Below are 12,266 nucleotides of genomic sequence, written 5' to 3'. Positions count from 1 at the left end.
ACCGTTAACTTCTCCTTAAGCAAATTGTGTGTGTGTGCGAGCGGCGCGAGTCACTAAGTTCTCCTCCTCCCTGACACCCCTGTGACCTGAGTGAGGCATCGTTGATTCCCCCCCATTACCCCCCCTCCTCTCCCTCTCCCCCCCTCCTCTTCCACTGAATCCCCATCTATATACCTCCTTTCTTTCCTCTTTCCCTCACTTCCTCGTTTCCCTTCTTCTTCCTCCCTTCTTCAGACTCCACAAGAAAACGTCTGTACAGTTGTTGTTACTCTCATATCTCATTCTCTCTCTCTCTCTCTCTCTCTCTCTCTCTCTCTCTCTTCCTCTCCCTCTCTCACTTCCATTCCATTTGTGCCTCTGTCAGTCCGTCAGTCTTTCTCTCTTTCTCTCCTTCTCTCTCTCCCTCTCCGTCTCTCTCTCCCTTTCTCCTAATAAACAGAGGTGGAAAAAGTACTCACATTTTGTACTTAAGTAAAAGTATCAATACTGCACCGTAGATGTACTCCGTTACTAGTAAATGTCCAGAATTCAAAATGTACTTGAGTAAAAGTATGAAAGTATTGGCATCAAAATGTACTTAATGTACCAAAAGTAAAAGTAATTGAAAATAGCACATCTACAAGCTCACAACGCATCACATGTGAGCTTGTAGATCGGCTATTTTCAAATAGCCACGGTATAAAATAGAGCTAAAGTGGTTTGTGTGTTTTATAATATTATATTTATATCTGCAAAGTAACTAGTAACTAAAGTTTTCAAATAAATGTAGTGGAGTAAAAGTACAATATTTGGATCCGTGATGTAGTGGAGTAGAAGTAAAAGTGCTGGAAATTGGAAATACTCAAGTAAAGTACAAATAACTCAAAATTGTACATAAGTAAATTACTTAAGTAAATGTACTTATAGTTACTTTACACCACTGCTAATAAAGGTTGCGTTCTTTCTTGGCCGTGCATTGCACACTGCACAGGGCTAAATTGACATCTTAGCGACTCAGTAATGGTTCTCCTGCTGTACTGTTCCTCTGTGTACAATCTGTAACCTAGCAGTAAATAAAGGAACAGAGGAAGGTAAAGGGTGGCTACGTTGGGGCAGGGAGGGGGGCTGCAGCAGTAGCACCCCCCCTCCCCACAACAACCTCCCAGAGGCGTCAATTGGGTATGGCAGGGGTATGCAGCTGCCATACCCTGCGTCCAGGGGGGAAAATAAAAGTTACTTTTAAATATAAATCCATGAATGTCTCTTATGTCTATCTGTGCTGGTTATTATGTTGTTAAATTACAGTAAAATAACAACAAATGAAAATGTAACAAAATGGTACACTTTAACAAGCTATTATAATTATATTCTCCACACTTGTATTCTCCCCATCTTGACAAGATGGTATATTCCCAGGTTCCGTAGGTCAGCTGAGCTGCACAGGTGCAATGCATTATTGTTAATTGTGGCATGTTAAGTTTAGCTGCACTTTAGCTGAACAACCGTTCCAGGCTGCCATATCCAGCCCAAGAAACTGTAGAAACGGGGGGAGAAAATAAAATGTACTTCTTAAAAAAAATTAATCATGCCTGTTGCTAAGGTATGGCAAGGTCTTGCACGTGCGCACGTGCAAGACACCAGTCATGTTGCCATACCTTAGCCTTCTCTGAACTGACGCCACTGCAACCTCCCCACCACCACGGCCACCATTCCCATTAATCGTGTTATTTTCTTTTTACGTAACGTTGTAAATGTGCTCCAAGGGCAGGAGAATGTGAATGCTTCCTGAGGTGGAACACATTTGTGTACGAGTGGCGGTGGTGGCAGCGCCCCCCCCCCCCCCCCCCCCCCCCCCCCCCCCCCCACCACCACCACCACCACCACCACCACCACCACCACCACCACCACCACCACCACCACCACCCCAACGCCATTTCCATTTCCCTTCTCGACCGGGGGAGATGGCTTTTGTGCCGGGGGTCTGGAATACACAGCACCGTGGTGGAACTAAAAGACTGAATCAAGTGGGGCCTGATCCAACTCTCCCTGGGGGTCCAGCGCTACGGAGACGGGGAGATTATGGACTCACAATCCCCTGTCCCTCGCAGGACCCCACTGTGACACTCTCACAGGGGCGTCACAAGGGGTAGGAAAGTGGGACTGAGTTACCAGGGCCCAAGGTGGAGGGGCCCTAGTAACTTTAGCTATTGAAAAATAGCAGATATACAAGCTCACAGCGCGGCACCGAGTGCCGCGCTGCGAGCTTGTAGATCTGCTATTTTCGAAAAGTCGTGAAATTGTGCGCAAATCCTTGAATGTATTTTTTAAGTGGACATTTGTAACTAGAATTTTGCTTCTGGGGGGTCCCTGGAACTACATATTTTGAGATGGGGGTCCTTCACATGAAAAAGTTTGAGCATCACTGACGTGAAAACATAGGTTTCTTGGCACACATTTTCACGATTTTTCAAAAATAGCAGATCTACAAGCTCGCAGCGCGGCACTCGGTGCCGCGCTGTGAGCTTGTATATCTGCTATTTTTCAATAGTTAACATGGGTGGCCCGCAGTGAATCCTTGTACCCAGGGCCCAGAATTTGGTGTGACGCCCCTGCACTCTCACCGTGCACAAACCCATTCTCCACCGGACGCACTCCTTACAGGGGGGCCATGCGGCACCGAGAGGATTGAAGCCAAAGAAAAGATGCAAATAAAAAAACTCCGCTCTGTATAGTCCATACCAAAGCACACAACATTGACTGTATATTGAAAATGTCAATGAGTGGAATGGGAACAAGTCGTGAGTAGAGGGCAGGCATGTGCACACATAGACATCAAAGGGGGCTTGAGCCCCTGCCCTTTTATCCGTCTGTAAAAAGTGCTCTCTCCAGACCATGAATGCAGTTTTTGAGCGGTGGTAAACCGCTCCATAGAGTGGCTGTGCGTGTGTCTGTAGCCACTTTTCCTCAGCGTTTTGCCATAGCAATGTGTTTTCCTCAGCGTTTGGCCATAGCAATGTGTTTTCCTCAGCGTTTGGCCATAGCAATGTGTTTTCCTCAGCGTTTGGCCATAGCAATATGTGTGTGTGTACCAATTACATCCTAGACCTATCTGTAGCCACTTTTTCCTCAGCGTTTTGCCATAGCAATGTGTTTTCCTCAGCGTTTGGCCATAGCAGAGTGTGTGTGTGTGTGTGTGTGTGTGTGTGTGTGTGTGTGTGTGTGTGTGTGTGTGTGTGTGTGTGTGTGTGTGTGTGTGTGTGTGTGTGTGTGTGTGTGTGTGTGTGTGTGTGTGTGTGGCCTGTATTACATCACCAATTACTAGACCTATATCCTAGTCTGAAGACATTATGCAAGCACGACCACCGCTCACTTCACATTGGGTGTGATTTTTACTATGTTGAAAAAGAAATGCAAATGCCCTCTTTCCATGCCATACCTGAAGGCAGCATTCAAGAGAATTGCCTTGTCCAAACTGACCTGAACGCAGCTTCTCATGTTAAAAGAATTGCCCTTTCTGTGTGGAAATACACGCAGTATGCCTCATCTCCCGTGTTCACTTGATTATGCTTAGCGCGACACGACGCGTTGTGAGCTTGGAGGTCTGCTATTTTCTATATTTCCACCAAACGCCCTTTTAGAAATGTCAGCCCCTGCCTCTCTTAACATTCTCTGCACGTCCCTGGTAGAGGGTGATTTGTGCTCAGTCGCGAGCCGGTGTCGCAACACCAAAATCGGCAGATCTACAAGCTCACAGCAACTCTGAGCGTGATACATTGTTGAGCTTGTATATCTGCTATTCTCGGTGCGCAGCATGGTGCCAATGAAATCAGGCGTATAACACCGCGGGGGAGACATTATGAGGAGAAATAATAAATCCTGGCCCTGACAGGGGGGTGCTACATTTATGACATGTGACTTCCTGGCATCCCAAATTGATGCCAGCCAGTCTGTTTTTATTCAGCCTTTTGTGTGTGGATCCGCAGGTGCTGTTGCCACGGTGCCTTTAAATATTTCATGCCCCTCCGACTTTTCTTTTTCTTTTTCTTTTTTTGGCCGCGCCAGCCAGCCAGCGATCCCGCGGTATTATCGATTCCCTTCGCCAATCAAAACACTGTGTCGTCGCCCTCGGATGTCGGTCGGGAGGGAGGGAGGGCCGCCCGCACCGGCGCTCCCCCGATATGCTCCCCTCGTTTTTCTGCTTGATTAATCAATAAATGCCCTCGCAATTTTGCCCAATTAGTTTCACACTCTTCCCATCGATTAGGCGGCGGAGCAAAAACATATTCCATTTTGATGCACATCAGAGGGAACTCAGACACCTCATCAGGTGGTATTGATTGCGGCCGTTCTCCCTTTTTCCCGAGCCCACGTGCCAACGACCTCCATCATTAGGCCCCATGGCTGCTGGCTTATGGTCTCCAGACAGGAGGACACCCCCCCCCCCCCCCCCCCACTCTCCCACACACACACACACACACACACACAAACACACACAGCACCCCCGCCAAGGGATGGGACGATATGATAATGTCATATCACGATTATTGTGACCAGAGAAAATCGCGATTTTTATCGCGATAATCAAAATCCATTATCCTGGGGCGGGAACATTTGTCCAAAAATAGCAGATCTACAAGCTCACAACGCGTCGCATTGCGACGCGTTGTGAGCTTGTAGATCGGCTATTTTTTGGCAAAGACTTTAGATAGAGAGTGGGAAAAAAAGACTGTATCAAGTACGTATATTATTAGTACCTCTTACAGAGGGTTTAAGTGGTACCAGATATGCAGCTCGGGCCAATAAAAGGCGAATTGATCCCAGTGCATGACGGAGGACGACATCACGACGCATTAGATCTCCGCCATACGATTATCGCAAGTGGTTTTTTATCACGATAAACGATAATATCGTCCCATCCATATACCCCCACATTCTATCCCTCCTCATCTCCATCAGCCATCCCTCTCCCCTCCCTCCCTCCCTCCCTCCCTCCGTCGCATCAACCTTCATTCGTACCTTCACCTCGCCTCTCACTCCATCCCTGTCCTCCTTCTCTCTCTCTACCTCCCACCATCCTTCCATCCTTCCCTCCGCGGCGGCGTCCCCCCTCCCGTCTCCTCCCTTCCCTCCCCTGCAGTAATCAGATCATGGCGACCCCCTGTTGGTGTTAATGGAGGTGAGAATCAGCCCTGGGATGTCAGGATGCATCTCATCTCTCAGGTGTTGGCCTGCCGGTAATGAGGACGGGCACTGTCAGACCCGCCTCCCGCTGTGCCAGACACACATGAGGGCGTAATGAGCAGAGCGTATAAAATAAAATAAAAGGTAGGGGAGGGGGGGGGGGGGGAGGAAGAAATAAACTGGCTGCTTGGCCCCACCTGTTAAACTATTACGACCGGGAGGAACTTTAACTTTACTTATTGCTTTAACCGTTGTTTTATGATTTAACTATTGAAAAATAGCAGATATACACGCTAGTAGATCTGCTACTTTTGACAAATCATGACAATTTGAGCGAGTCTTTGAATATTTTGAACTGGGGACATTTATAGAATGTTTCTATGTCGGTGGTGCTCAAACCTTTTCATGTCAAGGACCCCCAAAATGATATGTATTTGGCCGCGGACCCCCATCTCAAAATGTTTAGTTCCTGGAACCCCCATGAAGCAAAATTTGAGTTACAAATGTTCACTTTAAAAATGTATATACCCAAAGATTTGCACACATTTTCAAGATAAAAAAAAAATAGCAGATCTACAAGCCCGCAGCGCGGCACTCGGTGCCGCGCTGCGGGCTTGTATATCTGCTATTTTTCAACAGCTAAGATATAAACTAATTCTGGGCCTAAACGGCTTAACTGTGTGAGCTCAGGGCACGGACGCTACGGAGTGGCTGAGCAGCCTCGACGCCTCCGAGCCCCCCCGCCATCCTCCCCTGAGCATGATATGATTGAGAGCAAGGCGCGCGGTGTACATTTTCATTGCAAATGTATGCACTCAAATGTCCAGTGGCATTTCTTAATGAAGGCTGAGGATTGTATTCAACAGGGCTCATCAAAAGTGTCAAGTGCCCTATAAGAGAGGGAGAAGTCGGTGAGGAAGGTGCCTGTCCCATGGAGTTAGTGCATCATTATACGTACCGGCCGGGATATACCGGTGTACTCCGCCGTACAACCGTGTTGCACACAGACAATGGCCGGGTTTCCCAAAGCGATTTTAGCCCTTCGTAGCTCACGCATGGTTGTAGAGACCTAGCCCTGACCGTCATGTTCTCGGGTTTACATGGGTTCGGGGCTTCGGGCAGAGCGACTTAATCAGCCCCCTACAACTACACTAACATTCGGATGTTGGTGTAGTTGTGCAAAGTGCTTAATAAATTCTCACACCTGTCTAAACACGGTACGGCATTCTATAATTACCCGTATTCTCTGTGTTCTTCAATAAGAAGCCTTTTTATCATCGTCCGATCAATCCATAGATGGGGTTGGTGCGCATGGGGAACGCCAGGAAATACAAGAAAATACAGAAAACGATCGGATAAAAAAAAAAAAAAAAAACAGACTTCTACTTGTAACTGAGTATTCCTACATTGCAGTATTGATACTTTTACTTTAAAGGGGCCACACCATAAAAATCAAAAGATTCATGTATTTTATAATTCCCAGTGTATTTTTCCACCCCCCAAAAATACAATTCATTAACTCTAAGCCTTGGTTTTAATTTCTATAATTTTCTGAGTGGGTGTGTCCGAATGGTTCTCTCCTGAGAAGGGTACTGGTGTGATGTCACACCAGGGACCATTTCCATAGTACCGCCCCTCCACTTCAGTTTCCTGGCCACTGAAGAGAAGGGGGCGGTACTTTTTGGGGTGGATTCTATTGAGACTGTGGGGTGGGCAGGGTAAAGTGATGCTAAAATTGGAACGATACAGGGAAGATAAGCATGATGCCATGCTAAAATTGGAACGATACAGAGAAGATTAGCATGGTGCCATGCTTCTCTGTATCGTTCCAATTTTAGCCCAAAGACAGCGCCCCGTTATCAACAAAGGGCATTTTGGTATTGCATCTGAAACGGCTTGGAATTGGAGACAGACAGAACATGACATTTCAATATCCGAGAGGTTGTTTAGGCTAAAACCTGTATAAAACCGTACTATGGACCAATATTTATATAAAATATATTTTTAAAAGCATGGTGCAGCCCCTTTAAGTAACAAATATGAGTACTTCTTCCACCACACCACATAGGCTGACCTAAAGAGCCACACTGGAGCCATGCCGTTCCCATGTGGATCCCAAGATCCACACGATTCGATTTTTTTTACAATTTCTATGATTCTTATATTCACATAAGAATCAGTGCTTTGATCTGGGCTGTGTTCCATAATTACCAGTAGATGCACCTCTCCATCTAAATAAATGTCTTTAGCATGTGGAAAAGCACAGCCAGCAGCATGCAACGCTGGTCAATACTGGCAGACGGATCAATATCTGAATGGATCCGTTCATTCTTCAACTAATGCATGCTGTTCTTACATGCTGCTATGGAGAAGAGCAAGGCAAAGGGACATAAAAATAGAGTGACCTATAATACGAGTTGTGTGTTACACTTGTACGCACGGGTATGAAATTAAGCCTACAAGTCAATAAAGCTCAGATTTAAAGGGTCTCATTAAATTGGCGATACGCCGGTATAGTGCAGACACTGTTGTGTCGTGCATTGTTTATTCTTTAATCATAAATTGCATCTAATATTTATGTCTCTGCGTGAGCCTGTATATTTCTCACATACATGAAAAGCCCCCGAGCCAGCGCTCAAGTTCGACTGCATATGATAAAGTAGTTTATTTCCCTCCCCTTTCTCTGTGTCTCTCTCTCTCTCTCTCTCTCTCTCTCTCTCTCTCTCATGGATTACTGACCTGCTATTGCCGTAAACATCATACTGGGCTCTGAGCTTGTTGATGTGTGAAAACTTTCAACAAAAAAAGCTTCTTGAGACCCTCTTTAGTTTGCATTTGCTACTACCTTTTGATGGGAACCGCATAAATTATGCATGGGCTGCGCATTAGGGCTTGAATTTAAACCCCAATGTTATACACCAGCGCCTCAAGATATCTGAACACACAATCAATAGTTCTCCATCAGCGGGGGAGGGCTTCCGAGAGGCCCACGCCGGTCGTCTTTGAAGCCGCGCCTGACAAGTTAAACCCGGTCCGGTTTCTCGTGCACTAATGGCCACCCTCTTAGGGAGATATGACGTGTCACGTTCTTTTATTCGTATTTGTATTTTTCACGTGGCGCAATTGTATGATAAGCGTGCCGGTATTACTGGGTTCAGCCACAGACTAAGTCCTATATAGAGAAGTGGTTCTCAAAGTGGATTTTCTAGGTTCCGTTAGGGGGTCTAAATTGACCCTTACAAGTCTGTAACTCTGACAGCATACAAATGGAACCGAATGGACCTGTTAGGGTCCATTTGGTTCCATTTGTATACTGCCAGAGTTAAGGGAAGACCTTGAAATGTAAAAGTTTGAGAACCACTGTCCTAGAGAGTAAAGTCCTCCTGAATGGACCCTTTGGGTCCGTTTGGTTAGGTTTCGTACACTCTCAGAGTTAAATCAACACGGAGGACTTTTACAGTGCAGAGAGGCTGCATTGTTACAGAAAGGAAGAGGGGGGATTCCTTGTCTTTGAACACAGCATCAGCTCAACAGAGCAAGATACAAGATCCCTGGCAGCCCGGAAAGGCTTTGAAAGGGATGACGGTCAGGGTCAGTGCAAACTCACTGTGTGTATTATTCAGCTGTGAATTATTTCAATTCTGATGTATAGTTTTTCTGTTTTGTTTTGTTTTTTTGGAAATGTGCCCTTTGGCATTTTTCTCCGGGAGGAGACGCTGGAGTTAAAGATTTGGAGCATTCGCGCTAATGAAGCAAGCCGCCCTCGTTTAATTCCTCGAACAAGTCATTGATCAATTAGGAACACGGCTTCGTTTGCGTCCCTCTGTGTCTCATTTAGAGGCCGCTTTGATTGATACCGTGATTCCAACCAACAACAAAAAGCCGCTCCCCCGAGAAGGGAGCCAAGGATTTTCCCAACGCAAGCCAAGAAACATGAAAGGTTTTTTTCATTTTTGATTTCTTTTTTCTTTTCTTTCTTTTTTCTCCCCTTCCAACTTCCAACTCCTGTTCCGTTTTTTTCTTCTGGACGCTAAGGTAGTTGGTCACATCTGCAGGGGAGGGAACTCATGTGGTGCAACTCAGAAGCAATCTACTCACAGTGCGTGTGTACGAATCAGGAGCGTAGAGAATCACCGTGATCTGAGAACTCTTTCTTGCGGGTCCAACTTCTCTGCCTGACTGATGTGCGCGCGCACACGTGTGTGTGCGCGCATGCACGCGTGTGTGCGTGTGTGTTGTGTGTGTGTGTGTGTGTGTGTGTGTGTGTGTGTGTGTTTGTGTGTGTGTGTGTGTGTGTGTGCGCGTGTGCGTGTGTGTGTGTCTACTTGCATGCAGTCGTAATGTGTTTAACCACTACTACATTTACCATGATCCTCTAGGGTTCTATACTGTAAGCTACTTACTCAACTCCCTTTTCCCTACACCAGGGGTCTTCAACAGGGCCCGCGCTGCGAGGCATTGTGAGCTTGTAGATCAGCTTTTTTCGGCAAAGAGGTTTGGTATAGAGGGGAAAAAGAGCAGTCTAAGTACAGAGTAAAAGGTCAAGTTTATTAGGTAATGTGGCTCAGTAGTTAAATATCTGAAAACACAAATTGACATCAATCCAAAATAGCTACACTGATGAATGTGCTGTCAAACAATGACACTTTATGGAATCTATGAACAGGTTGTGGGGGTCCCTGCTTCATGTCTCTCTCAACTAAGGGGTCCTTGAGCTGAAAACGTTGAAGACCCCTGCATGCTCTACACCAAATCGCTTCGCCAAAAACAGCCGATCTGCAGGCTCACAATGCGACACATTGTGAGGGGGTAGTATAGAACGTCTGCCCCAGAATAGGGACGTTAGGGTTTCCGTGTTTAAGTGTGTCTGCTTACAGTATGTGTCTGAGCAGAGGCATACTGTACATAAGAACCATTCCAGTTCACTTGAAACGCACAAAGACCTGCTGTACAGGAACAGATGCTCCTCCACCCAGCACCAAGGTTTACCTGCATGGGTCCTTGGGACAGAAATCAATAGATTAATCCAACCGAGCCAGAGGGCTGACTAGAGGGCCCAATAACTAAACTACAGCTAATACAAAGGAGACAATTTAGAAGAATTCTGGGAATGAAAACACCCAGACCCAACTACACATGCTATCCATCAAACTGGGATTTAACTCAAGCTGCACCCCCCTACACGCAAACACACACACGCACGGGCACACACACGCACACACACACACACACACACACACACACACACACACACACACACACACACACACACACACACACACACACACACACACGCCTAAGAGAAAGACAGGTTTCTTCTTTCTCAGATTGCTTGGTTATTAAAGAACCAAGCCTCCGTTTCTATTAGACATCCAAACCGCCGTTACATTGCTCTTGGAAATGAACATCCTTGCTTGCAACATCTGCACCCATTGTTGCCACACCGAAAGCAAACACGTTGGATTACTATCACGTGCTCCGACAGCGAAATGTAGACCACGTATTTTGGGGGCACGGCGGGGCGAGGACAGCAGCGCATCGATCATCTTCACCCGATTCCCCTCCCGGTGGCAAACGCTGTACCTATCACAGGCCCGGGTACCGGATGTCGCGTTGGCGGCGCTTGTCCCGGTGTCTCAATTCCTGCGGCCTGAGACAAGAGCCACCAAGGACGTCCCCTCCCCTCCCTCCCCCTCCCTCCCCTCCCCTCCTCCCCCGTCTGCTGGCTAGACGATGATCTCTGTCACGACTGCATGATGCAAGAGTTTGACAGAGCAGCTCGGGGGGCCGTGCAGAGAGAGCAGCCCCCCATTGGCCACCTCTCTCTCCAGCACCTCCGTCTCTCTCCTCCGCCGCAGCCGAAGCATCAGGGACGGCTCGCCTGAGGAAGCGATTGGTGCTTCCTGGATTGGAACCCACACCGTCTGTCAGTTGCCGGGCAGGTTTTTTTTATTGTATTTTTATTTATTTTTTTCATTTCAAATCGTCACTGTCAGGCAGAAACCTTTTATCTCCCAGTTTCAAATGTGTACATTTTTTCGCAAAGTAAAGCACTGCTTCATCATACAAGACTGTCACACAAAACTCGTGAAAACAGCTGATCTACAAGCACACGAGGCGTTGTGTGCTTGTAGATCGGCTGTTTTCACTAGTTTAAATCGTTTTAAAAATTATAAATACAAAAGGAACGGTTTTGGACATACAAGGTTTCCACTCGACAACGACAAAATATTAGTGTGTGTGTGTGCGTGCGTGTGCGCGCGCCTCTCCCCAAAGAGCAACTGATTACTGATGACAGACTGCGAGGCTGTCAAATTCTCCCCTTTTTTTTTAAAGACACTTATGAGCTCGTATTCCTATATTCCTCTTACCTCATGTGTCTCAAAGACGAAGGTTATGTAGGTTCACCCTCGGGTTAAGTGTTTGTGTGTCGTCAACGCCTTTATATGTTCCAGTGAATCTTATATTGGCCCATAAGGCACACCACCCACCCACCACCATACTGTAAGTGAGCTTGTTTTTTGGGGTGATTTCAGGAGTTTCTGATGAAATTCCTCCCTTGTACTGGCCTGTCCTGGCCTGGCCTCTCCTTGGGATTCGCATTTCAGCCGTGCATCTAAACAGTATTGACCACAAGGGCACCCGCTGACAAACACACCATGAACTGCGGTCAAAAAGGAAGAGGCTGCGAGCCCGGCTCTTCCCTCTTAACAACCATCGCCACGGAGACCGTGAAGTGAAACAGTCAAGTAACTGTCAGCCAAGACAGTGGAGCGAGGAGAGAGAGAGAGAGAGAGGGAGAGGGAGAGGGAGAGAGAGAGGGAGAGAGAGAGGAGGGGGGAGTACGGTATATATAAACAGACTCCCTTGTAACAAGTTTGTTTTTCGAAGGCGTCAGGTTCCAGGGCCGAGTTACAAGTTTACAGTTATCTGTGAGGTCTGTCCTGTTTGGCTTGGCCCGCGCCAGGGCCGCGGCAATAAATTGCACACACAGTGCTATGAACCGTTAATTAGGCTGGCAAATGGAGCTTGTAATTTGGCAGAGGCAAAACCCACAGCGCTTTGAATCAGCAGACGCACGGCTACAGAGGCTGAAGGAAAAGCTC

The sequence above is a fragment of the Nannobrachium achirus genome (genome assembly GCF_963921795.1).
Source record: "Nannobrachium achirus genome assembly, chromosome: 20".
Lineage (NCBI taxonomy): Eukaryota > Metazoa > Chordata > Actinopteri > Myctophiformes > Myctophidae > Nannobrachium > Nannobrachium achirus.
This window is presented reverse-complemented; position numbering follows the sequence as displayed.